This window comes from Pristiophorus japonicus, chromosome 25 (genome assembly GCF_044704955.1).
Source record: "Pristiophorus japonicus isolate sPriJap1 chromosome 25, sPriJap1.hap1, whole genome shotgun sequence".
Classification (NCBI taxonomy): Eukaryota; Metazoa; Chordata; class Chondrichthyes; family Pristiophoridae; genus Pristiophorus; species Pristiophorus japonicus.
Genome location: NC_092001.1, coordinates 19,309,121 through 19,334,116, shown reverse-complemented (window position 1 = coordinate 19,334,116; position 24,996 = coordinate 19,309,121).

The following is a 24,996-nucleotide window of genomic DNA, read 5'->3' as shown; positions in this document are numbered from 1 at the left end:
CGTGTGATGTGCCTGCGTAAGATTAAATTGGAACTCTCTTTGGAATTTCTGCTCAAAAGACAGAAGCTGACACCACACTGCGAATAGTTCAGATTTTATTTAAGGATAAGCGAGAATTAATAACTGAGTTGAGCAGAAGTTTTCTAATTAAAAATGAGAATGATATTACTCGTGATGGTGATTTGGGAAGAAGGAAGGATTATTCCTCGTTCCTGCAACTGGTATACCGTCTGCCCCTCTCTTGATCGGTGCCTTTCCTGACACGAACACGATGAGAATAATCCAAATTCACGAAGATACACCCCAGGAACGGAGCCACCGAAAAATCTGTCCAAGGGTATATCTCCTGGTGTGGGTTATTAAAAATATAACACTCACACGAAAGGTCATTTATCGAGAAAAGTGTTGTTTATTAAAATTAGATTAATCAACGGAGATCCAGCCTCATTACTACCGTTACTGGCTGCTCTCAACGCCGATCTCATGGGACAAGCTACGCAGTTACATTCTTATACAGTTCAAATACAGTCAAAATGGCGGAACTACACGGAGAAGTGTTCTATTGGTTAATACAGGTTGCAGCAATTTCATTTGGTGGTACAGTTACATTAATTTTATTGGATACAGTAAATTCTAATGATTCCATTGGTACATTCAGTTCTGGCGACTGTTGCTGTGGATAAGCCTCTGCAGGTTTTCTGTTACTTTTCTGCGAAGCTCTTCCCAGGCTAATTCTCAGGCTAATGTTCTTGGCAGACATATGGCTACCCTCTGCTTAAAAGAGGCATTGTCCCTGTTATCTCCTGTGGCTGGAACATCGTGGTCTCCTCTCATTATATTTGTGAGGTGTCTACATAAATCTTATAGATGCACTAATCACCTCAGAGAATTTGTCTGACTGTAGTGTTTCTGCCTAATACAGCTGTTCTACCATGAATGCACTTTAAATTTTGCTCTCAGACTTTCTTACTTTATTTAAATTACACCTAATTACTTTACCCCTAATTCAGGTATTTCGCTCTTACACTCCTATAGATCCACATCTTCCCAGTCTGGAGCCTGGGACCCTTTGTCTCCAGGCATTGGTTTTGACAGATCTTATCTTCAACCTCAGTCCAAGCTTTTTCTGTTATGTTTTTCAGCTTCCAAGCTGACGACGCAACACAGGATTTTGATAATAATGAGTCCTTACGAAGTGCATTACAATCTGATTTGTAAAAACGATGAATCATTTATTATTTTAAACAGTTTGCAAATGTTCTTTGTGATTCTACGCTCAGAGAAGCGAGATAAGCGATAAACTAAGACAGATCTGAGCTCCTCGGTGCTATTTCCCAGTGATAATACGTTTGTTTCCGAGTGAGAATGTGTGATGTAACACCATAGTAACTGGTGGCAGAGCCAGAACCTTACGTCAGCTGAAAATCCAAAGCACTGTCTTTGTCTTTGCAGAAGCAAGCTTTTCAATGAACGTCTTTGGTTCATTTTACACTTGCAATACCTAATCCGTCAAAATATACTCCGAAGCCTGTATTCTTACAGGTGCATGCATGTTGTGATCACCCTGTGAGGTGCATGTCCCTGAGCTGCCCCAGGGAGCGGCCAATGTGTGATGACACTGTGGGGTGCAGTTTCTGATTCTGAGCTGCCCCAAGGAGTGTGCAGTGTGTGATGTTCCTGTGGTGTGCAGTGAATTCAGTGTCTGGCCCTGAGCTGCCCCAGAGAGGGGCAGTGTGTGATGTCCCTGCGGGGTCCAGTAAGGCGTGAGTCTGACCCTAGGCTGCCCCTGGGATGGGGAAGTGCGTGATATCACTGTCGGGTGCAGTGTCTGACACTGAGCTGCCTCAGAGAGGGGCAGTGTATAATGTCCTTGTGTGCTGCTGTGTCTGACCCTGAACTGCTCTAGGGAGCGGGCTGTGTATGCTGTCCCTATGCGATGTGGCTTGTTCAGTGTCTGCCCCTGAGCTGCCCCGGGGTGCAAGCAGTGCGTGATGTCCTGTGGGGTGAAGTAAGGCGTGAGTCTGACACTGAGCTGCCCCAGGGATGGGGTAGTGTGTGTTGACACTGTGGGGTGCAGTTTCTGACCTGAGATGCCCCAGGGAGGGGCGATGTTTGATGTCCTTTTGGGGTGCAGTGTCTGACCCTGAGCTGCCCCAAGGAGCGGAAAAAAGTGTGATGATGATGTGGGGTGCAGAATGATCAGTGTCTGACCCTGCCCTGCCCCAGGGAGGGGGCAGTGAGAAATGTCCCGGTGGGATGCAGTAAGTGGCGAGGCTGACGCTGAGCTGCCCTACGGAGGGGCAATATATGATGTCCCTGTGGGTGCAGTATGTTCAGTGTCTGACCCAGAGCTGCCCCAGGGAGGGTGCTGTGTGTGATGTCCCTGTGGGGTGCAGAATGTCACTCTCTGACCCAGAGCTGCCCCAAGGAGGGTGCAGTGTGTGATGACCCTGTGGGATGCAGTAAGTGGTGATTCTGACCCAGAGCTGCGGCAGGGAGGGTGCAGTGTGTGATGACCCTGTGGGTGCAGTATGTACAGTGTCTGACCCAGAGCTGCCCCAGGGAGGGTGCAGTGTGTGATGACCCTGTGGGTGCAGTATGTACAGTGTCTGACCCAGAGCTGCCCTTGGGAGGGGGCAGTGTGTGATGTCCCTGTGGGATGCAGTAAGTGGTAAGTCTGACCCAGAGCTGCCCCATGGAGGGTGAAGTGTGTGATGTCCCTGAGGGTGCAGTAAGTACAGTGTCTGACCCAGAACTGCCCCAGGGAGGGTGCAGTGTGTGATGACCCTGTGGGTGCAGTATGTACAGTGTCTGACCCAGAGCTGCCCCAGGGAAGGTGCAGTGTGCGATGTCCCTGTTGGTGCAGTATGTACAGTGTCTGACCCAGAGCTGCCCTTGGGAGGGGGCAGTGTGTGATGTCCCTGTGGGATGCAGTAAGTGGTAAGTCTGACCCAGAACTGCCCCAGGCAGGGTGCAGTGTGTGATGGCCCTGTGGGTGCAGTATGTTCAGTGTCTGACCCAGAACTGCCCCAGGGAGGGTGCAGTGTGTGATGTCCCTGTGGGTGCAGTATGTACAGTGTCTGACCCAGAACTGCCACAGGGAGGGTGCAGTGTGTGATGTCCCTGTGGGGAGCTGTATGCTCAGAATCTGATCCTGAACTCTCCTCACACATACTTTTCTCGGGGACATTTCCGCACCTCTCAGTTGGAATTAAATTGTGGGACATCCCCATTTGCTGGACGCAGGTGGCACTACTGAACAGATCGTGATGGCTCAGATCATTCACAGAGTAATCTAATTGGAACGTCCGGCCAGAAGAATTAATCTTATCTTCGGTTGTATTGACGACATACTTATTCATTTACAGTATTGGAAGTAAGCCTTTAAAAAGCCCATCACTCTTTCCTTTATTTGAAAAATATCCAGAATATTAACCACAGCTCAGGTACAGTTCAGACCTTGATGTGATTAAAACTAGCACTAACATCAGAAGTGAACAGGTGGAATCTTTTCTGAACAGCTCGGTGTGTGTTTCAGCAGATAACGCTAATAAGTACCACCCTTCCCATACTGGGAGCAGGAGAACATAGACAGAGAGAAACAGAGAAAGTAGGTGCAGGAGTCGGCCAATCTGCACTTCGGGAGTGCACCGTCATTCAATAAGATCATGGCTTGAACATTCGCTCAACACACCTTTCCTGCTTTCTCTCCATACCCCTTGATCCCCTTCGCCGTAAGGGCCATATCTAACTCCCTCTTGAATATATCCAATGAAGTGGCATCAACCAATCTCTGCGGCAAGGGATTCCATAGGTTAAGAAGTCTCTGACTGAAGAAGTTTCTCCTCATCTCAGTCCTAAATGGCAAACATCATGTCCTAAGACAAAGTCCCTGGTTCTGCACTTCCCTAACATCGGGAACATTCTTCCCACATCTTACCTCTCCAGTTGCCTCAGAATCCTATACGTTTCTGTGAGATCCCCTCTCATCCTTCTAAACTCCAGTGAATCAAGGCGCATTTGATCCAGTCTCTCCTCACATGACAGTCCTGCCATCCCGGGAATCAGTCTGGTGAACCTTCGCTGCACTCCCTCAATAGCAAGAACGTCCTTCCTCAGATTAGGAGAACAAACTGAACACAATACCCTAGGTGAGGCCTCACCAAGGCCCTGTACAACTGCAGTAAGACCTCCCTGTTCCTATCCACAAATCCCCGTGCTATAAAGGCCAAACTGCAATTTTCCTTCTTCACTGCTTGCTGTACCTGCATGTCAACTTTCAATGACTGATGAACCATGATACCAAGGTCTCGTTGCATCTCCCCTTTTCTTAATCTGCCGCCATTCAGATAATATTCTGCGTTTCGTATTTTTGCCACCAATTGACATTTTTCTGCATCTGCCATGCATTTGTCCACTCACGTTACCTGCCCAAGTCACACTGCAGCCCTTTAACGTCCTCCTCACAGCTCACACCGCCACCCAGTTTCGTGTCATCAGCAAACTTGGAGATATTACACTTAATTCCTTCATCTAAATCGTTAATGTATACTATAAAGAGCTGGGTTCACAGCATTGTGCACTGCTGCACTCCACTAGTCAATGCCTGCCATTCTGAAAATGAACATTTATCACGACTCTCTGCTTCCTGTCTGCCAAACAGTTCTCTATCCACGTCAGTACACGACCGCCAATAACATGCGCTTTGATATTGCAGAGCAATCTCTCGTGCAGCACCTTGTCAAAAGCCTTTTGAAAGTCAAGTACACCACATGCACTGGTTCTCCCTTGTCCACTCTGCAAGTTGCATCCCAAAAAAATGCCAGACAATTCGACAAGCATGATTTCCTTTTCATGAATCCATGCTGACTTGATCCGATCTTGTCGCTGCTTTCCAAATGCACTGCTATTCATCCTTAACGATTGATTCCAACATTTTCCCCACGACTGATGTCAGTCTAACTAGTCCATAATTATCAGTTTTCTCTATCCCTTCTTTTTTAAAAAGTGGTGCTACGTTAGCTACCCTCCAGTCCATAGGAACTGATCGAGAATCGATAGCCTGTTGGAAAATGATCACCAATGCATCCACTATTTTGATGGCCACTTTCTTAAGTACTCTGGTTGCAGAGTGTCAGGCTCCCGGTATTTATCGGCCTTCAATCCCATCATTTTCCCGAAAATAATGTCCTGCCTAATAAGGATATCCTTCAGTTCCTCCTCACTAGACCCATTGTCCGCTAGTACATTTGGAAGGTTATTGTTGCATTCCTTCATGAAGACAGAACCGAAGTATTTGTTCAATTCATCTGCCATTTCTTTGTTCCCCATTATAAATTCACCTGAATCCGATTGCAAGCGTTCTACATTTGCCTTCACTGATCTTTTTCTCTTTACATTTCTTTAGAAGCTTTTGCAATCAGTTTTTATGTACCTGCAAGCTTCCTCTCGTAATCTATGTTCCCCCTCTCAATTAAATCATTAGTCCTCCTCTGTTGAATTCTGACCTTCTCCCAGCCCTCAGGTTTGTTGCTTTTTCTGGCCAATTTATATGCCTCTTCCTTGGCTTTAACACTCTCCTTAATTTCCCTTGTTAGCCATGGTTGAGCCATCTTCCCAGTTTTATTTTTACTCTAGACAGAGATGTACAATTGCTGAAGTTCATCCATGTGATCTTTAAATGTTTGCCATTGTTTAACCACCATTAACACTTTAAGTATCCTTTGCAACTCTGTTCTAGAAATTCACGCCTCATACCGTCAAAGTTCCCTTTCCTTAAGTTCAGCACCCAAGTTTCCGAATTAATCGTGTCACTCTCCATCTTAATAATGAAATCTACCATATTATGGTCACTCTTCCCCAAGGGGCCTCGCACAAAAAGATTGCTAAATAGTCCCCTCTCAGTACACATCACATTATGATGGCCAGCTCTCTAGTTGGTTCCCAGACATATTGGTCTAGAAACTATCCCTAATACACTCCAGGTTATTATTCCCCACCACATTGCTACCAGTGTGGTTAGCATAATCAATATGTAGATTAAAGTCGTCCATGATAACTGATGTACCTTTATAACACACACCTATTATTTCTTGTTTGATGCTGTCCCCAACATCACGACTCCTGTTTGGTGGTCTGTGCACAAGTCCCACTAACGTGTTCTGCCCTTTGGAATTCCACAGCTCCACCCATACCTATTCCACATCATCCAGGCTAATGTCCCTCCTTACTAGAGCATTAATTTCCTCTTTAATCAGCAACGCCACCCTGCCTCCTTTTCTTCTCTCCTATCCTTCAACATGTTGAATACCTCTGGCTGTTGCGTTCCCAGCCTTGGTAAACCTGGAGCCATGTCTCTGTGATGCATAATACATCATATCCATTATCTGCTGTCTAAACAGTTAATTCGTCCACCTTATTTCTAATACTCCTCACATTGCGGCACAGAGCTTTCAGGCTTGTCTTTTTACCACACTTTGCCTCTTCAGAATTTTTCTGTTATGCAGCCCTTTTGTTTTTTTGCCTTGGGTTTATCTGCCCTCCACCTTTACTATTCCCCTTTCTATCTTTTGCTTCTGCCTTCATTTTACTTTCCTCTGTCTCCCTGCATAGGTTCCCATCCCCCGTGATGTTAGTTTAAGTCCTCTCCAACATCACGAACAAACGCTTCCCCTAGGAATTGGATCCGGTCCTGCCCAGGTGCAGACCGTCCTGTTTGTACTTTTCCCAGCTCCTCCAGAACCGGTTCCCATGTCCTAGGAATTTGAATCCTGACCTCTTGCACCACTCCTCAAGCCACGTATTCTTCTGAGCTATCCTGTGATTCCTCCTCTGACTACTACGTGGCACTGGTACCAATCTTGAGATTACTACCTTTGAGATCCAACCTTTTAATTTAGCTCCTACCTCGCGAAATTCGTCTCGTAGGATCTCATCCCTTTTTTTCCCCTAGATCGTCGGAACCTACAGCATCATGACAATTGGCTGTTCACCCTCCCTTTTCAGAATGTCGTGCACCCGCTCCGAGACATTCTTCACTGTTGCACCAGGGAGGCAACATAACATCCTGGCGTCTCGGTTGCGGCTCCAGAAACGCCGATCTATTTCCCATACAATCGAATCCCCTCTCACGAGAGCTTTCCAACTGATTTTCCTGCCCTGCTGTGCAGCAGAGATACCCACTGTGCCTTGACCTTGGCTGCTGCTGCTACCACCTGATGAGTCATCCCCCTCAAAAGTATCCAAAGTGGTGTATCTGTTTTGCAGGGGGCTGGACGCATGGGACCCCTGCACTACCTTCCTTGCACTGCTCTACTCAGTGTGAACTCGCTGATGCACCATCAAGCAGGAGGGATGGGTGGACACATTGCCATACACGGTACATTTAACAGCATAAAGGCATAAGAACATAAGAAATAGGAGCAGGAGCAGGCCACACGGCTCTTCGAGCCTGCTCCACATTTAATACGACCAAGCCTGATCTGATCACAACTAGAGCATGGTCTCGCTACAGAGCATAGTTCCCTCTACACTGTCCAATAAACATTCCCAAGGTATCACACGGGTTGTGTCTTGTGTAAATATCCCACTAAGGAGTGCAGCAGACAGGAAGCCACCGGGATGGGCAGGGAGAGATCGAGCGTGGCAGCGAGAGAGCGAGCGGGGCAGGGAGAGAGATGGCAGGGCAGGGGGAGAGAGAGCGTGGCAGGGAGAGAGCGAGCGGGGAAAGGAAAGAGATAGCAGGGCAGGGAGAGAGCGAGCGGGGCAGCGACAGAGAGAGCGGCGAAGGGATAGAGAGCAGGGCAGCGAGAGAGAGAGAGTGGGGCAGGGAGAGAACGGGCAGGGCAGGGAGAGAGAGTGGGGCAGGGAGAGAGAGAGCGGGGCAGGAATCGAGCGTTGGGCAGCGAAAGAGAGAGCGCACGCAGGTAGAGAGAGTGGGGCAGGGAGAGAGAGAGAGACAGCGGGGATGGTAGTGAGAGAGAGCGGGGCAGGGAGAGAGAGCGGGGTGGGTAGGAAAAGAGAGAGCGGGCAGGGAGAGAGAGAGCGGGGCAAGGAGAGAGAAAAGAGCAGGACAGGGAGAGAGTGCACGGGGCAGTGAGGGAGAGCCGGGCAGGGAGAGAGGGAGAGCAGGTCAGGGAGAGGGAGAATGTGAGAGTGGGGCAGGAAGAGGGAGAGAGGGGGCAGGGAGAGAGAGAGCGGAGCAGGGAGAGGGAGAGCGGGTCAGAGAGAGAGAGAGCGGGACAGGGAGAGAGAGAAGGGGGGCAGGGAGAGAGAGAAAGGCGTCAGGAAGTGAGAGCGGACGGCAGCGAGAGAGAGCGGCGGGCAGGGACAGAGAGAGCAGGGCAGGTAGAGAGACAGTCGGGGAGGGAGATAGAGCGTGGGGGGCAGGGAGATAGCGCGTGGCAGGAAGAGAAAGTGGGGGGCAGGGAGAGAGAGCGGGGGGTTTGCAGAGAGAGCGAGCGGTGGGTCAGGGAGAGAGAGAGGGAGGCAGGGAGAGAGAGAGTGGGGAAGAGAGGGAGAACGGGGGGCAGAGAGACATAGCAGTGGGTCAGTGAGAGAGAACATAGCATGTGACGAGAGAAGGAGGGCAGGGAGAGAGAGAGCGGGGCAAGGAGAGAGAGATGGAGCAGGGATAGAGAGCAAGGTAGGGATAGAGAGCGCGGCAGGGATTGAGAGCGCGGCAGGGATAGCGAGCGGAGCAGGGATAGACAGCGGGACAGGGATAGACAGCGGGGCAGGGGAGAGAGTGGTGCAGGGAGAAAGAGCCGGGCAGGGAAGCAGGGGAGGGAGATAAAGTGGGGCAGGGAGAGAGAGCGGAGCAGGGCGAGAGAGCGGGGCAGGGAGAGAGAGAAGGGCAGGGAAAAAAATCGAGGGCATGGAGAGTGAACGGGGGCAGGGAGAGAGAGAGGTGGCAGGGAGTTTTTATGTTCCCTGCAAGCTTCCGTTCATACCTTATTTTCACCATCCTAATTAGACTCTTTGTCTTCTCCTAAATTCTAAATTTCATCCAGTCCTCAGCTTTGCTGCTTTTTCTCGGCAATTTAGAAGCCTCTTCCACTGATTAAACACTATCCATAATTTCCCTTGTTAGCCACGGTTGTGCTACCGAACCCGTTTTTTTTTTGCTCCAGAACGGGATGTTCACTTGTTGAAGTTCATCCATGTAATCTATAAATGTGTGCCATTAACTATCCACTGTCAGTACTTTCAGCAGCATTTGCCAGTGTATCCTAGCCAATTCACATCTCATACCTTCGGAGTGACCTTTCCTTAAGTTCAGGACCCTTGCCTCTGAATTAATACTGTCACTCTCCACCTTCATAAATAATTCTACCATATTATTGTCACTCTTCCCCAGGGGACTTCGCACAACAAAATTGCTAATTAGTCCTCTCTCATTACACAACACCCAGTCTAGGATGGCCAGCTCTCTAGTTGGTACCTCGACATATTGGTCTGGAAAACCATCCCTAATACACTCCAGGAAATCCTCCTCCAGCGCATTGCTACCAACTTGGTTAACCCAATCTGTATGCAGATTTAGTCGCCCATGATAACTGCTGTATCTTTATTACATGCATCCCTTATTTCTTGTTTGATACCATCCCCAACCATATTACGACTGTTTGATGGTCTGTGCACAACTCCCACTTGCGTTTTCTGCCCATTTGTTAATCTACTGGTATACCCATACAGATTCCACATCATCCACGCTAATGTTCTTTCTTGCTGTTGTGTTCATTTCCTCTTTAACCAGCAACGCTACCTCACCACTTTTTCCTTTCTGCCTGCCTCCCCCTGGAGCTTTACTCTGTATCTAATCCCGTGCTGTACCTTCCCTGGGAGTGGTTGGTGGGGCAGGGCAGAGGGAGCTTTACTATGTATCTAACCCCCTTTACCTACCCTGGGCGTGTTTGATGGGATCGTGTAGAGGGAATTTTACTCTGTATATAACCGCGTGCTGTACCTGCCATGGAAGAGAAATGCGTGACTCTATAATTGTTATAAATTATTTATTGACATTCAGGCATGACAGTTTTAGCTATAACGATGTTGCACAAACATATTGTGCGGAGGGTTGCTCAGACCTGGGATGATCAGGACCTGATTGTGAGGAGCCCCGCTCAGACCCGGGATGATCAGGACCTTATTGTTGGGAGCGTTGCTCAGACCCAGTGTGACCAGGACACAATTGTGGGAGATATGAGGATGTTCCCGATATTCTTGCTGGAATTGTCGCCTGTGGATCTCCCGGCTTCGCTGTAAGTCTGGGTATTTTTCAACCTTCGCGTCCTGGGTTTGTTGCTGGGCAGAATACAACATTTGTAAAGCATTTGTAATAAAATAGATGAGTTGACAGCAAAAATAGATGCAAATGGGTATGATCTGATAGCCATTACAGAGAAGTGGTTGCAAGGCGACCAGGACTGGATATTAAATATTCAGGGGTACTTGACAATCCTGAAGGACGGACAGAAAGGAAACGGAGGTGGGGTAGCTCTATTGATAAAGGATGGAATCACTGCAAAAGTAAGAAACGATATTGGCTCAAACGATCAGAATGTTGAAAGAATTTGGCTGGCGATAAGGAACAATAAGGGGAAAAAGTCACAGGTGGGCGTTGTCTATAGGCCCCCCAAAAGTAGCAACTCTGTTGGTCGGAACATAAAGCAGGAAATAGTGGGGGCTTGTAAAATGGGAACAACAATAATCATGGTTGATTTTAAACTCCATATTCTTTGGACAAATGAAATTGATCAGGTAGCCTTGAGGAGGAGTTCACAGACTGTATATGGGAAGGGTTCCTTGAGCAGCATAGAACGGAACCAAGGGGCAGGATATCTTAGATCTGGATCAACAAACAATCTCCGAGTAAAGGATCCCCTTGGAATGAGTGATCATCACATGATTGAAATTCAAATTCAGATAGAGGGTGAGAAAGTTGGATCTCAAGCCAGCGTACTAAGATTAAATAAAATAGACTATGAAGGTATGAGGACAAAATTGTGCAAAGTGGACTGGGAATATAGCTAAATTCTAGTACGATTGATGAACAGTGGTCGATATTTAAGGAGATATTTCACAACTCCAATAAAAATATATTCCAGTGAGGAGGAAAAGGTGTAAGAGAAAGGATAGCGATCCGTGGCTAACGAAATAAATAAATGATGGTATCCTGATAAAAACAGGGGCATACAAAGTGGCCAAAACTAGTGGGAGGACAGAAGCCTGGGATCTTTGAAAAGCCAGCAAAGAACGACTGAAAATGATTAAGAAAGGGAAGTTAGACTGTGAAAATAAACTAGCACGAAATATAAAAATCAGACAGCAAGAGTTTTCAATATGTATATGAAAAGGAAAAGAATGGCTAAAGTAAATGTTGGTGCTTAAGAGGACAAGCCGGTGAATTAGTAATGGGGAATATGGAGATTGCAAAAACACCGAACAATTATGTTGTATCAGTCTGTACACCTGTCCGAGGAATGTTTGATTGGATATTGTGCAGGAGATTAGCTTTGTATCTAACCCGCTGTACCTGACCTGGGAGTGTTTGATCGGGACAGTGTAGAGAGAAGTTTACTCTATATATAACCGGTGCAGTACCTACGCTGGAAGTATTTGATGGTCATTATAGAGGGAGCTGTAATCTGTATCTAACCTGTGCTGTACCTGCCCTGGGAGTGTTTGATGGGACGGTGCAGAAGGAACTTTACTCTGTATCTAATCCCGTGCTTTTGCTGCCCTGGGCGTGTTTGATGGGACAGTGTAGAGGGAGCTTTACTCTGTATCTATCCCCCTGTACCTGCCCTGGGAGAGTTTGATGGGACAGTGTAGAGAGAAATTTATTGTGTATCTAACCCCCTGTACCTGCACTGGGAGTGTTTGATGGGACGGTGTAGAGGGAGCTTTACTCTGTGTCCAACCCCCTGTACCTGCCCTGGGAGTGTTTGATGGGACAGTGTAGAGGGAGCTTTACTCTGTATCTATCCCCCTGTACCTGCCCTGGGATTGTTTGATGGGACAGTGTAGAGAGAAATTTACTGTGTATCTAACCCCCTGTACCTGCCCTGGGTGTGTTTGATGGGACGGTGTGGAGAGAAATTTACTGTGTATCTAACCCCGTGCTGTACCTGCCGGTGGAACAATTTAACCTGAACTGGTTGTCATTCTCCACGACTCAAATTGCTGAGCATTTAACACAGATGCAGCATTTTTGTTGGTCAGTCGTATTATTACAAAACTCTTTCTGTTCACCCTGGTAGTTTCTGTCTCTGGCTGGGTTTCGGGTTCCTCAGGCACTTCCTTCACTCGTCTGCGCTGAGTGTTGCGATTGAAGTATCGGTGGCATCATATTCTGTCTCCATCCTGATTTGCACCTTCATAACTTTGACTCTCTGCCCTCCTGCCCGAGCTTCTCTTCTGCTGCAACCTTCATCTGTGATTTAGTTACATTAATCCCTGATATACTTAGAGGAAATAGATACAAATAATGTAATAGGAATCAGAGCAATGATTTATAATGCGTGGATTGAATCCCGGCGCGGGATGTGATCAGAGCGGGGCTCATGCTCCGCTCAGCAAATGATATATCACGTACAGCAAACAAAGCAGACATTCGGACCGACTGCTCCATGCTAGCGTTAATGCAGCACACACACCACCACCCTTCCCCCACACAATCCCCACAACTCTGCATCTTACCCTATTAGCAGAAGCTTCTAATGTTTTCTGCCTGATTTGTTTATCTCGCTTCCCATTAAATGGTTCTGTACTAATCGTCTCAACCACTGCCTCTGGTGGTGGGTTCCACATTCTCACCTCTCTGGGCACAGAGCCTTCTCCTGAAATCCGCATTGGATTCATTGGTGACGAATTTATCATCATGGCCCTATTTTTGGTCTCATAATTATTTCATGATTTCAGTTTTTTTAAACTCTATTTTAAACTGTGCTTGCTTTTCCGCTATTGCATTTATCACAGCACAAGTAACGATTAGAAACAGGCTCAAAATGAGCACAGCCTCGATTCTACACACGAGACAAGGACGTAATGGCTTCTGTTATCACAGGACCACAGAATCATACAGCACAGACGAGGCCATTCGATCCATCATGCTGCTCCAGGCTCTGTGATCGAGCTATTCAATCAGCCCCACACCCCTGTTCTTTTCCCTGATTCCTTCAAATGCCGCACTTCCAGTATTGATTCCAATTACAGTTGAACATAAGAACATAAGAATTAGGAACAGGAGTAAGCCATCTAGCCCCTGGAGCCTGCTCCACCAATCAATAAGTTCATGGCTGATCTGACAGTGGACTGAGCTCCACTTACCCGTCCGCTCCCTGTAACCTTTAATTCCCTGAATGGTTAAAAATCTATCTATCTGTGATTTGAATACATTCAATGGGCTTGCCTCAACTGCTTCCTTGGGCAGAGCATTCCACAGATTGACAACCCTCTGGGAGAAGAAATTTCTTCTCAACTTCGTTTAAATAGCACCCCCCCCCGTATTTTGAGGCTGTGCCCCCTAGTTCTAGTCACCCCAACCAGTGGAAACAACATCTCTGCCTCTATCTTGTCTATCCCTTTCATTATTTTACATTTTTTCATAAGATCACCCCTCATCCTTACGAACTCTAACGAGTAAAGACATCGTCTACTCAATCTATCATCATAAGGTAACCCCCTCATCTCCGGGATCAACCAAGTGAATCGTCTCTGTACCCCCTCCAAAGCTAGTATATCCTTCCTTAAGTAAGGTGACCAGAACTGCACGCAGTACTCCTGGTGTGGCCTCGCCAATACTCTGTACAGTTGCAGCACGATCTCCCTGCTTTTTTATTCCATCCCTCTCGTAATGAAGGCCAACATTCCGTTCGTCTTCCTGATTACCTGCTGCACCTGCAAACTAACTTTTTGGGATTCATGCACAAGGACCCCCAGGTACCTCTGCACCGCAGCATGTTGTATTTTCTCCTCATTCAAATAATATCCCCTGTTACGATTTTCTTTTCCAAGGTGGATGACCCCACATTTTCCGACATTGTATTCCATCTGCCAAACCTTAACCCATTCGCTTAACCTATCTAAATCTCTTTGCAGCCTCTCTGTGTCCTCTACAAAAACCGCTTTTCCACTAATCCTTATGTCGTCTGAAAATTTTAAAAGTTATTGTTAAATCTGCTTCCATCCCATTTTAAGCGAGAACAATCCAGGTCATGCAAACTCGCAGTGTAAGACAAATTCTCCTCATCTTCCCTCTGCTAATTTTCGTAAAACTCTTCCCTCTGGTTAACAACTCTTTTGCCACTGGCAGAGTTTCGCTTCAGTTACTTTATCCAAAGCCCTCATAGTCTTGAAAACCTCGATTAAATCTCTCGTTAATATTCTCTGATCGAACGGGAAAAATCACAGTTGCTTCTGTCTCCTTATAACTCTCTCTGCAGGTACCAGTGCACCAGCGCAGCCTTCGGTCGCATGAGGAAGAGAGTGTTGGAAGATCACGCCATAAAATCTGGCACCAAGCTCATGGTCTACGGGAATGTCGACATAGCCAGCCTACTTTACGGATCACAAACGTGGACAGTATGAAGTAGTTACCACAAATTTCTGGATAAATACATATGGCTCCTCAAGATCTTGCAGATCCCTTGGGATGTCAGACGTTAGCGCCCTCGATCAAGCCAGCATCCCCACAGCGAAGCACTGAGCACAATTGATCAGCTCCGCTGGGCGGGCCACATTGTCCGCATGCCTGAAACGAGACTCGCAAAGCAAGCGATCTACTTGGAACTCCTCCAAGGCAAACAGGCGCCACGTGGGCAGAGCAAACGTTGCAAGGACACCCTCAAAGTCTCCTTGAAAAATAGCAACATTTCCACTCACAGCTGGGAGTCCCTGGCCAAAGACTGCACGAATGGAGGATGAGCATCTGGGAGGTCGCTGAACACCTCGAGGCTCATCGCCAAGAGCATGCAGAAAACAAGCGCAGGCAGTGGAAGGATTGTGCGGCAAACCAGTCCCACCCACCCTTTCCCTCAACCATTATCTGCCCCACCTGGTACAGAGACCGTAATTCCCATATATGTTCAATCACCTAAGAACTCACTTCTGGAATTGAAGCAAGCAATCCCCGATTTTGAGGTACTGCCTATGATGATGATTAAATCTCCTCCACACCTTTTCCAAGGCTTTCTTAATGTGTGCTGCCGAATCATCATGCAGAGATTAACCGATGTTAAACAGATTTTTATTGTGCCTTCATTATGTGTGAATCGGTGGTGTGGGCAGCATTTATTGTCCATCCCAAATTCGACCTTAACGCTGCTGGTGAATGCATCGATATATCTAGAGGGCTATTTAGAGTTAACCATATTGCTGTGGGACTGGGGTGATATATATGCCAGTCTACGTAAGGACGGGTGATTTACATCCTGAAAATACGTTATTGAACAAGATGGGTAATGACATCGAGATCCACACGGTCACCATTGCTGACACAATATTTTAATTCTAGATTTAATTAATTCACCTTAAATTGCACAGCTGGTGGGATCTGAACTCATGCCCTTGGATCTTTAGTCCAGGTCTCTGGATCATTAGTACAGTAGCACAATCACTTTGCTACCACACGCGATGATTCATAAAGTCAAAGAATCTTCCTGCGTTTTTATCAGTTTTATTAACTTGCCCTGGCACCTTCAAAGATTCGTGCTCATCGACTCCCAGGTGTCTCTGCACCAACACACCATTTGGCATGTTCCTTCCCAAAATGTATCACTTCACACATGTTTAATTTTACCTGCCATGTGTCTCCCATTTAACCAGACTATCGCTGTGCTACTGAAGTCTGCTATGCTCCCCACTGCTTACTACATTTCTGAGTTTCGTGACATCTGCAAATTTGAAATTATGCCTTTAGACTTAGGTCCTGGCTATGAATCTCTATCAGAAAGAGCACTGCTACTAATATAGAACCCTGGGTTTCAACACTGTGTACTTCCCTTCTGTCTGAACGCCAACTTTTCACCACCACTGTCTGTTATTTATTCCGGTGCCAGTGTTGTATCCACACAGCTACTGTCCCTTTAATTCCATGAGGTTCAGTTTCCCTATCAAGTCGATGAAGTGACATTTTATCAAACGCCTTTTGAAAGTCGTTATACACAACATCAGCTGCACTCCGCTCATCAAACCATTAGGTTATTACATCAAAAAACTGCATCAGGATTTCAGATACACTTCGACATTAACACAATTTGTGCTGGTTGTCATTTATTAATCCAGGTTTTTCCAACTGACAGATAATTTCATACCGGATTAGGGCCTCTAGAAGTTTCCCCACCACAGACGTTAGTCTGACTGGCCTGTCGCTACAGGTTTTATCCCTCTTTCCTTTTTTGAACAGGGTGTACCATTTGCGAACCTCCAGTCCTCTGACACCACTGACATATCCAAGTAGGATTAATGATTCTGGCCTGAGCTATTTATATCATTCCTTCACTCAGCAACACTCATACATCCCATTCGGACTAGTTATAGAGAAACATAGAAACATAGGAATTTACAACACAGGAGGCCATTTCCGGCCCATCGTGTCCGCACCGGCCGACAAAGACTCAAATAGAAACATAGAAACATAGAAAATAGGTGCAGGAGTAGGCCATTCGGCCCTTCTAGCCTGCACCGCCATTCAATGAGTTCATGGCTGAACATGCAACTTCAGTACACCATTCCTGCTTTCTCACCCTACCTCTGGATTCCCGTAGTAGTAAGGACTTCATCTAACTCCTTTTTGAATATATTTCGTGAATTGGCCTCAACAACTTTCTGTGGTCGAGAACTACACAGGTTCACCACTCTCTGGGTGAAGAAATTCCTCCTCATCTCGGTCCTAAATGGCTTCCCCCTTATCCTTAGACTGTGTCCCCTGGTTCTGGACTTCCCCAACATTGGGAACATTCTTCCTGCATCTAACCTTTCTAACCCCGTCAGAATGTTAAACGTTTCTATGAGGTCCCCGCTCATTCTTCTGAACTCCAGTGAATACAAGCCCAGTTGATCCAGTCTTTCTTGATAGATCAGTCCCGCCATCCCTGGAATCAGTCTGGTGATCCCTCGCTGCACGCCCTCAATCGCAAGAATGTCCTTCCTCAGGTTCGGAGACCAAAACTGTACACAGTACTCCAGGTGTGGCCTCACCAAGGCCCTGTACAACTGTAGCAACAACTCCCTGCCCCTGTACTCAAATCCCCTCTCTATGAAGGCCAACATGCCATTTGCTTGCTTAACTGCCTGCTGTACCTGCATGTCAACCTTCAATGACTGATGTACCATCGGTCAGCAGACCTGAAGTTTACATGTAATCTTTTGAACCATTAACAATGCGGAAAAGTAAAGATCATCAAGCACAAGCAAGCTGCCCCACACAACTGTGACAAACCTTAAACTGAAATATTCTACACTCCAAACCAACCGGAGCCATGTGATCTCCCGGCAGATGCAAAAAACAATTTAAAATCCAGGACAATTTTGGGAATAGTATCTGGCAACATTCCGCCCCGACGTATCCAGGTGATCAAAACTACTCCAGGAGATCTACCTTATTGTGTTACATAAAGTGTTGGATTGAAAGGGGTTAATTCAAAATATTTGTTCAGGGACTGTAATTAATATCAGTCTCCACGGGTTTACAGAAGCTGGTTGTTCAGTGACTGTAATTAATATAAGTCTCTATTTCCAGAATTGTGTCACTGGAGTGATTCTCGCTCATATTAATAAGGCACTCCTTTCAAATTGTTGCCCCATAGTCACAGTGAGAGCATCAACTCTGGCCCTAACAGCGACCATCGCACTGCTCCATAGAGAGGGAGTCGGAATCTGAGAACAGTAGATTCGAATATTACAACAATGGATCCGAATCTGAAAAAAATGGATTGGAATATTACAACAAATGGCAAGAGTTTTATCTTGTATTTTAACTATCTTGTTGCACATTATGCGGAACTACCATTCGTATTGCGAATGCGTTATGCATTTCCTATTATTCAATACATTTACTATCCCGTCCTTGCTGTTGTTGGTTTTGCTGGTAAGTCGATCTAGTTATTCCAGTAACCATGGTTCAATGTATTACTGATCTCATATTTTGCTCCCCCCTCCTTGCTGCATTTGTTGTTCCTAGTAGTCTCTGTATCCAACTATTAACTCTGCAAACCATGTTTCACTGTATTACTAGACTTGTAAATTGCTTTCTCATCTTTGCTTCAGTTGTTGTTCCTGGGACATCTCTGCATCCAGCTATTAACTATAGATACGTTGTGAATTGTACGAGTGTTCTTTTAATTTATTCCACACTCTTTGCTGTTGTTGGTGTTCCTCGTAATTCTCAATATCCAGCAATTAGATCTCTGATCGATATTTCACTGTATTACTGAGTATGTCACTTAAATCTTTGGAAGTCTTCGTCACATTGTATATCTAGTGACTCAGTCCCCTCTGTGGCCAATGTCTGAGGCTGTCGAGATTGTTCGCAAATTCGGCATTCTGTTTTATCCTGAGTTCAGTTCTGACATCTTCTCCTTTGAATCACTGGTCCTGGCCACTCTCATCTTCATAATACTGCCCAACTCATTCCTTCGCCTCAATAGCCCAGTGACTTTGTTGAACAAGAATTGACCATTGCAATGCTTTCCTTGCCCACCTCGCAGTTACAGTCCATTATAAATTAGAGCTCAACTAAATAATTTGCTGATCATATCCTAACTCCACTAAGTCCTGTTCACCCATCAACAATCTGCTTTTCGACCAAAATTGGATCCCGATTAAGTAATGCCTCATTTTTATTATTCTCATCCATGTGTTCAACTCCCACCATGGTCTCACCCCCTCCAATTAGTCCCATTCCCCTGCTCTATTCCCATAGTCCAGCAATTTTTTCCCCTTCAAGTATTTATCCAATTGCCCAATAAATTTTAATTTACTTCCCTCGATACGTCCTCCAGGCATACTCTCTCTATTCTTTTTTACTCATTTATTCTGGCACTTTGTAAGCTTCTCACTTCCTCTCTGTCTCTCTGGCAGTTTCATTCTGTCTCTCTACATTTCACTCTCTCTGTCTCCTGCTCATAGAATGTGAGATGAATACAGCAAAGAAAGAGGCCACTCGGTCCATCGTGTCCATGCCATCACTTGGATAGAAGTATCTTAGATGTCCAACTCTTTAGCCAGAAAAATGTAAACATATCTCCTTCCACGAATAAAGCAATTCCCTTTCGAAAATAACGATTTAATCTCCTTCCACCGTGTTCTCACAAATCGCATTCCTGATCGCAACAGCTCACTGCATAAAGAACACTCTTCCCATCTCTCCTTTGGTTCTTTTGTCAATTACCTTCAACATTTGTCCTCTGGTTACGCACCATTGTGCAACTGGAAACATTTTCGATTTACTCGCTCTCTCAAAACCCATCATAATTTTGAAAATCTACATTAAATGTTAAATCTTTGCTGATGATACAACGTCATCATCGTAGACAGTCACTTTAAACAGAGGAAGGCTTGCTTCCACTCTAAAAATGAGTTCTTATGTAACTGAACAGTCCAATACGGAAATTACAATCTTTGTCAGACGTGGGACAGACAGTGGTTGAAGGAAAGGATGGGTGGGGCTCGTTTGCCGCACGCTCCTTCTTACTCCTGTGCTTGGTCTCTGCATGCTCTCGGCGACGAAACTCGAGGTGCTCAACGCTCTCCTGGATGCTCTTCCTCCACTTCAGGCAGTTATGGGCCAGGGACTTCCAGCTGTCGGCGGGAATGTTGCATTTCATTAAGGAGGCTTTGATTGTTTCATTCAAAAGTTTCCTCTGCCCACCTGGGGCTCGCTTACTGTGTAGGAGTTCCAAGTAGTGCGCTTGCTTGCGAGTCTTGTGTCAGGCATCCGGAAGATGTGGCCCGCCCAATGGAACTGTCCAGGTGTACCAGCATAGAAGCACTGATAATACAAAGATAAGTGTGAAAGCATGTTGTGCGGAGGACGTAGAAAATCTGCAGACTTATAGATAGTCTAAGTGGGTGGGCTACAACAATGGCAGATGGGGTATAATGTGGAAAATGTGACGTTATCTTCTTTGTTATTAAAAATAAAGAAGCAAATTATTATTAAATGGGGAGGGATTCCAAATTGCTGTGGTCCAGATTGGCCAATGGTTCTTGTACATAAAATACAGAAGGTTAGCATGTAGGTACAGCTAGCAATTCGAAAAGGCAGCAGAATGTCTGGCTTTATTTCAAGTGTGACAGAATATAGAAGTCCTGCTACAACTGCACAGATTGTCAATAAGACTACAACTGGAGTATTGTGTACAGTTTGATCACTTTAGTTAAGGAAGGATTTACTTTCATTGGAAGAATTTCAGAGAAGGTTCACGACGTTGAATACTGGGATGAAAATCTTGTCATAAGAATAAAGGTTGAGCAGGATGGGTGTGTATACATTGGAGTTTAGAAAACTACGAGGTGATCTTATTTAATCTGCAAAGGCATATAGATAATCTAAGTGGGTGGGCCACAACAATGGCAGATGGGGTATAATGTGGAAAATGTGACGCTATCTTCTTTGTTATGAAAAACAAATAAGCAAATTATCATTAAATGGGTAGAGATATCAAATTGCTGTGGTCCAGATTGATCTGGGTGTACTTGTACATAAAACACAGAAGGTTAGCATGTAGGTACAGCTAGCAATTAGAAAAGGCAGCAGAATGACTGGCTTTATTTCAAGTGGGACAGAATATATAAGTCCTGCTACAACTGTACAGGTTGTCGATAAGACTACAGCTGGAGTATTGAGTACAGATTTTGTCACTTTAGTGAAAGAAGGATTTACTTGCATTGGAGGCAGTTCAGAGAAGGTTCACGACATTGATTACTGGGATGAATATGTAGTCATAAGAATAAAGGTTGAGCAGGTTGGGCGTGTATACATTGGAGTTTAGAAAACTACGAGGTGATCTTATTTAATCTGCAAAGGCATATAGATAATCTAAGTGGGTGGGCCACAACAATGGCAGATGGGGTATAATGTGGAAAATGTGACGCTATCTTCTTTGTTATGAAAAACAAATAAGCAAATTATCATTAAATGGGTAGAGATATCAAATTGCTGTGGTCCAGATTGATCTGGGTGTACTTGTACATAAAACACAGAAGGTTAGCATGTAGGTAAAGCTAGCAATTAGAAAAGGCAGCAGAATGACTGGCTTTATTTCAAGTGGGACAGAATATATAAGTCCTGCTGCAACTGTACAGGTTGTCGATATTACTACAGCTGGAGTATTGAGTACAGATTTGGTCACTTTAGTGAAAGAAGGATTTACTTGCATTGGAGGCAGTTCAGAGAAAGTTCACGACATTGATTACTGGGATGAATATGTAGTCATAAGAATAAAGGTTGAGCAGGTTGGGCGTGTATACATTGGAGTTTAGAAAACTACGAGGTGATCTTATTTAAATGTGTAAGATTCTATCGGGGCTTGATGGGGTAGACGCAGAGATGATGTTTTCTCTAGTGGGGAAAATCTAGAACCAGGCGACATCGGTTCAGATAAACGGATCGCCCATTTAAATCACAAATGAGAAGCAATTTTTTCTCTCAGGGGGGCGTGAATCTTTCAAATTCTCTTCGACAGAGAGCTGTGGAGGCAGCTTCTATGTATCTTATTAAATGGAGATAGACTGATTTTTAAACGAGAAGGGAATTCAGGGTTATGTGGAGTGGTCACGGAAGTGAAGTTTCGGCCAAGATCAGACGTTCTTTCCAAAGACTCAGGTCCAATCACAGAGGCGTGACCGGAGTCAAATATTTGGCTCTCGGAATGAAATCCCTGGACCGACGTGAGAGCACTAAAAGTCAGGCGAACCTGCGAATGACATTTCTCGACAGAGGTGGGTGTAGTGTAATGTACGCGAACCTGGTCCTTAAATATCGAGACTGAGGGAGGGAGCAGTGTAATCTAGGGAGATGTTGATGTGAATTCCTGAAGCGAGATGGGAGCCCTATCTGGGAAGTCCGGTCATCGCATCACTGGAATCATCTCAGAGATCCTGATGTCATGAATATTTATTTATTGTGAATGTTTTACCGTTATTTTCTGTGATGCAATAATTCAGAAATCATATAAGCGGCCGTCCATTTTTTATTATTTTATTCCTTCCTTTTATCAGCCAATTTCTCGTCTTTTGTTCTCACTTGGAGTTGATTAGAGGCAGCAAAACTCTGTTCGCTCTTTTCTGTCCACGCTATGTTATAGGCGGGTAAATATCCGCTGATCATTTAGTTCCAGTCAGTGTCTCCTTTGTCACGATCTCAAGTTCTGCATTAATGGCAGTGCTTCTGATGGGTGCAACAGGATTACAATCATCATAAACATTCACAAACAAAATGTTCGTTCAGCCAGATTTCTTTCATTTATTTCCAATCTTTAATTTGAATTTGCATTTTGGTCCCATGCCGATCTGTCACAGTTCAGTGCGTCTCGCAGCGAGAAACAGAGTGGAAAAATCTGTTGTGTCCGGCTGTACACTCCTGATCTTTGGGCCCCTCGTGCGGAGGGGGAGCGGGAGGTCAGAATCCTCGTCGTCGGACAGCCCCGGGACATGGCCAAGCGGACCATCAGCTGGTCCAGGCAGCGGACGGTCGAGAGGATCGTTCAGCCCGGCTACCTCCCTCTCTTCCGTGGAAACGTTCAACCCAGGGTGTCCCTGGAGGTGGAGCATGCGGTGTCCACCGGAACGTACTCGGCCTTCCATGAGAGGTGGGTGCCGGAGGGACTGAAGTGCATCAACAACACCGGCAAACATATTTAATTTGATTCTTCAATAGTAAAAGTGTAATTTGATTACAGTTATCGGTTTTATTGCACAAATATTTCATCGCAGCGCATTTGGAATGAGGTGACATGATAGGTCCAAGTCAGCATGGATTTGTTAAAGGGAAATCATGCTTGACAAATCCTTTGGAATTTTTTGAGGTTGTTTCCAGTAGAGTGGACAAAGGAGAACCAGTTGATGTGTTATACGTGGACTTTCAGAAGGCTTTCGACAAGGTCCCACACAAGAGATTAATGTGCAAAGTTAATGCACATGGGATTGGGGGTAGCGTGCTGACATGGATTGAGAACTGGTTGTCAGACAGGAAGCAAAGTGTAGGAGTAAATGGCTACTTTTCAGAATGGCAGGCAGCGACTCGTGGATCTGTGCTGTCGTCCCAGCTGTTTACACTGTACATTAATGATTTAGACGAGGGGATTAAATGTAGTATCTCCAAATTTGCGGATGACACTAAGTTGGGTGGCAGTGTGAACTGCGAGGAGGATGCTATGAGGCTGCAGAGTGATTGGATAGGTTCGGTGAGCGGGTAACTGCATGGCCGATGAAGTTTAATGTGGATAAATGTGAGATTATCCACTTTGGTGGTAAAAACAGAGAGACAGATTATTATCTGAATGGTGACAGATTAGGAAAAGGGGAGGTGCAACGAGACCTGGGTGTCATGGTACATCAGTCATTGAAGGTTGGCATGCAGGTACAGCAGGCGGTAAAGAAAGCAAATGGCATGTTGGCCTTCATTGCAAGGAGATTTGAGTATAGGGGCAGGGAGGTATTGCTACAGTTGTACAGGGCCTTGGTGAGGCCACAACTGGAGTATTGTGCACAGTTTTGGTCTCCTAACTTGAGGAAGGACATTCTTGCTATTGAGGGAGTGCAGCAAAGGATCACTAGACTGATTCCCGGGATGGCGGGACTGACATATCGAGAAAGACTGAATCAACAGGGCTTGTATTCAATGGAGTCAGAAGAAAGAGAGGGGATCTCATAGAAATGTTTAAAATTCTGACGGGTTTAGACAGGTTAGATGCAGCAAGAATGTTCCCACTTTTGGGGAAGTCCAGAACCAGGGGTCACAGTCTAAGGATAAGGGGTAAGCCATTTAGTACTGAGATGAGGAGAAACTTCTTCACCCAGAGAGTGGTGAACCTGTGGAATTCTCTACCACAGAAAGTTGTTGAGGCCAATTCACTAAATATATCCAAAAAGGAGTTAAATATAGACCTTACTACCAGGGGGATCAAGGGGTCTGGCGAGAAAGCAGGAAAGTGGTACTGAAGTTGCATGTTCAACCATGAATTCATTGAATGGAGGTGCAGGCTCGCAGGGCCGAATGGCCTACTACTGCAACTGCTAAGAACATGTAGAAACCAAGCGCAGGCTATGGAATGAGCGTGCAGCAAAGCAGACTCCCCACCCACCCTTTTTTTCAACCACTCTCTGTCCCACCTGTAACAGAGACTGTAATTACCATGTTGGACAGTTCAGTCACCTGAAACTCACTTTTAGCGTGGAAGCAAGTCTTTCTGGATTTCGAGGGGCAGCCTATGATGATGATGTTACATAAGCATTTGTCGGCTCCTTGACTGAGGGATAGGTCGTCTGATTTAATGCTGATAAATGAATTTAGTTGGTGATTACCTTGTCAATGATTGCTAATTATTTTAGTTTGGAGTCTATTCTTTGATCGAAATTAATGTTTAATTTACCTGTTTATTTCCCTGCCTGACAGTTAACATCTTGACGATTGTGATCCTGCCTCGTGGAAAGTGCGGTCTCTCCAGATGTGTCACTCGCTATCTGGTGGCCGTGGCAGCGACGGATCTCCTGGTCATTATCCTCGATCTGATACTGAGACACATTCCGATTCATTATCAGAAAGAGTTACATTTCGTGCGGTCCTTCCGCGTGTGTAATATTCACGCCATCTTACTTCACGCAGCCACAGATTGATCTGTCTGGTTCACCGTCAGTTTCACCTTTGATCGCTTTGTGGCCATTTGTTGCCAGAAGCTGAAAACTAAATATTGCACCGAGAGCACGGCGGCTGTGGTTCTGGGAACCGTGACGTTGCTGAGCGGGTTCAAGAACATTTTCTGGTATTTTATG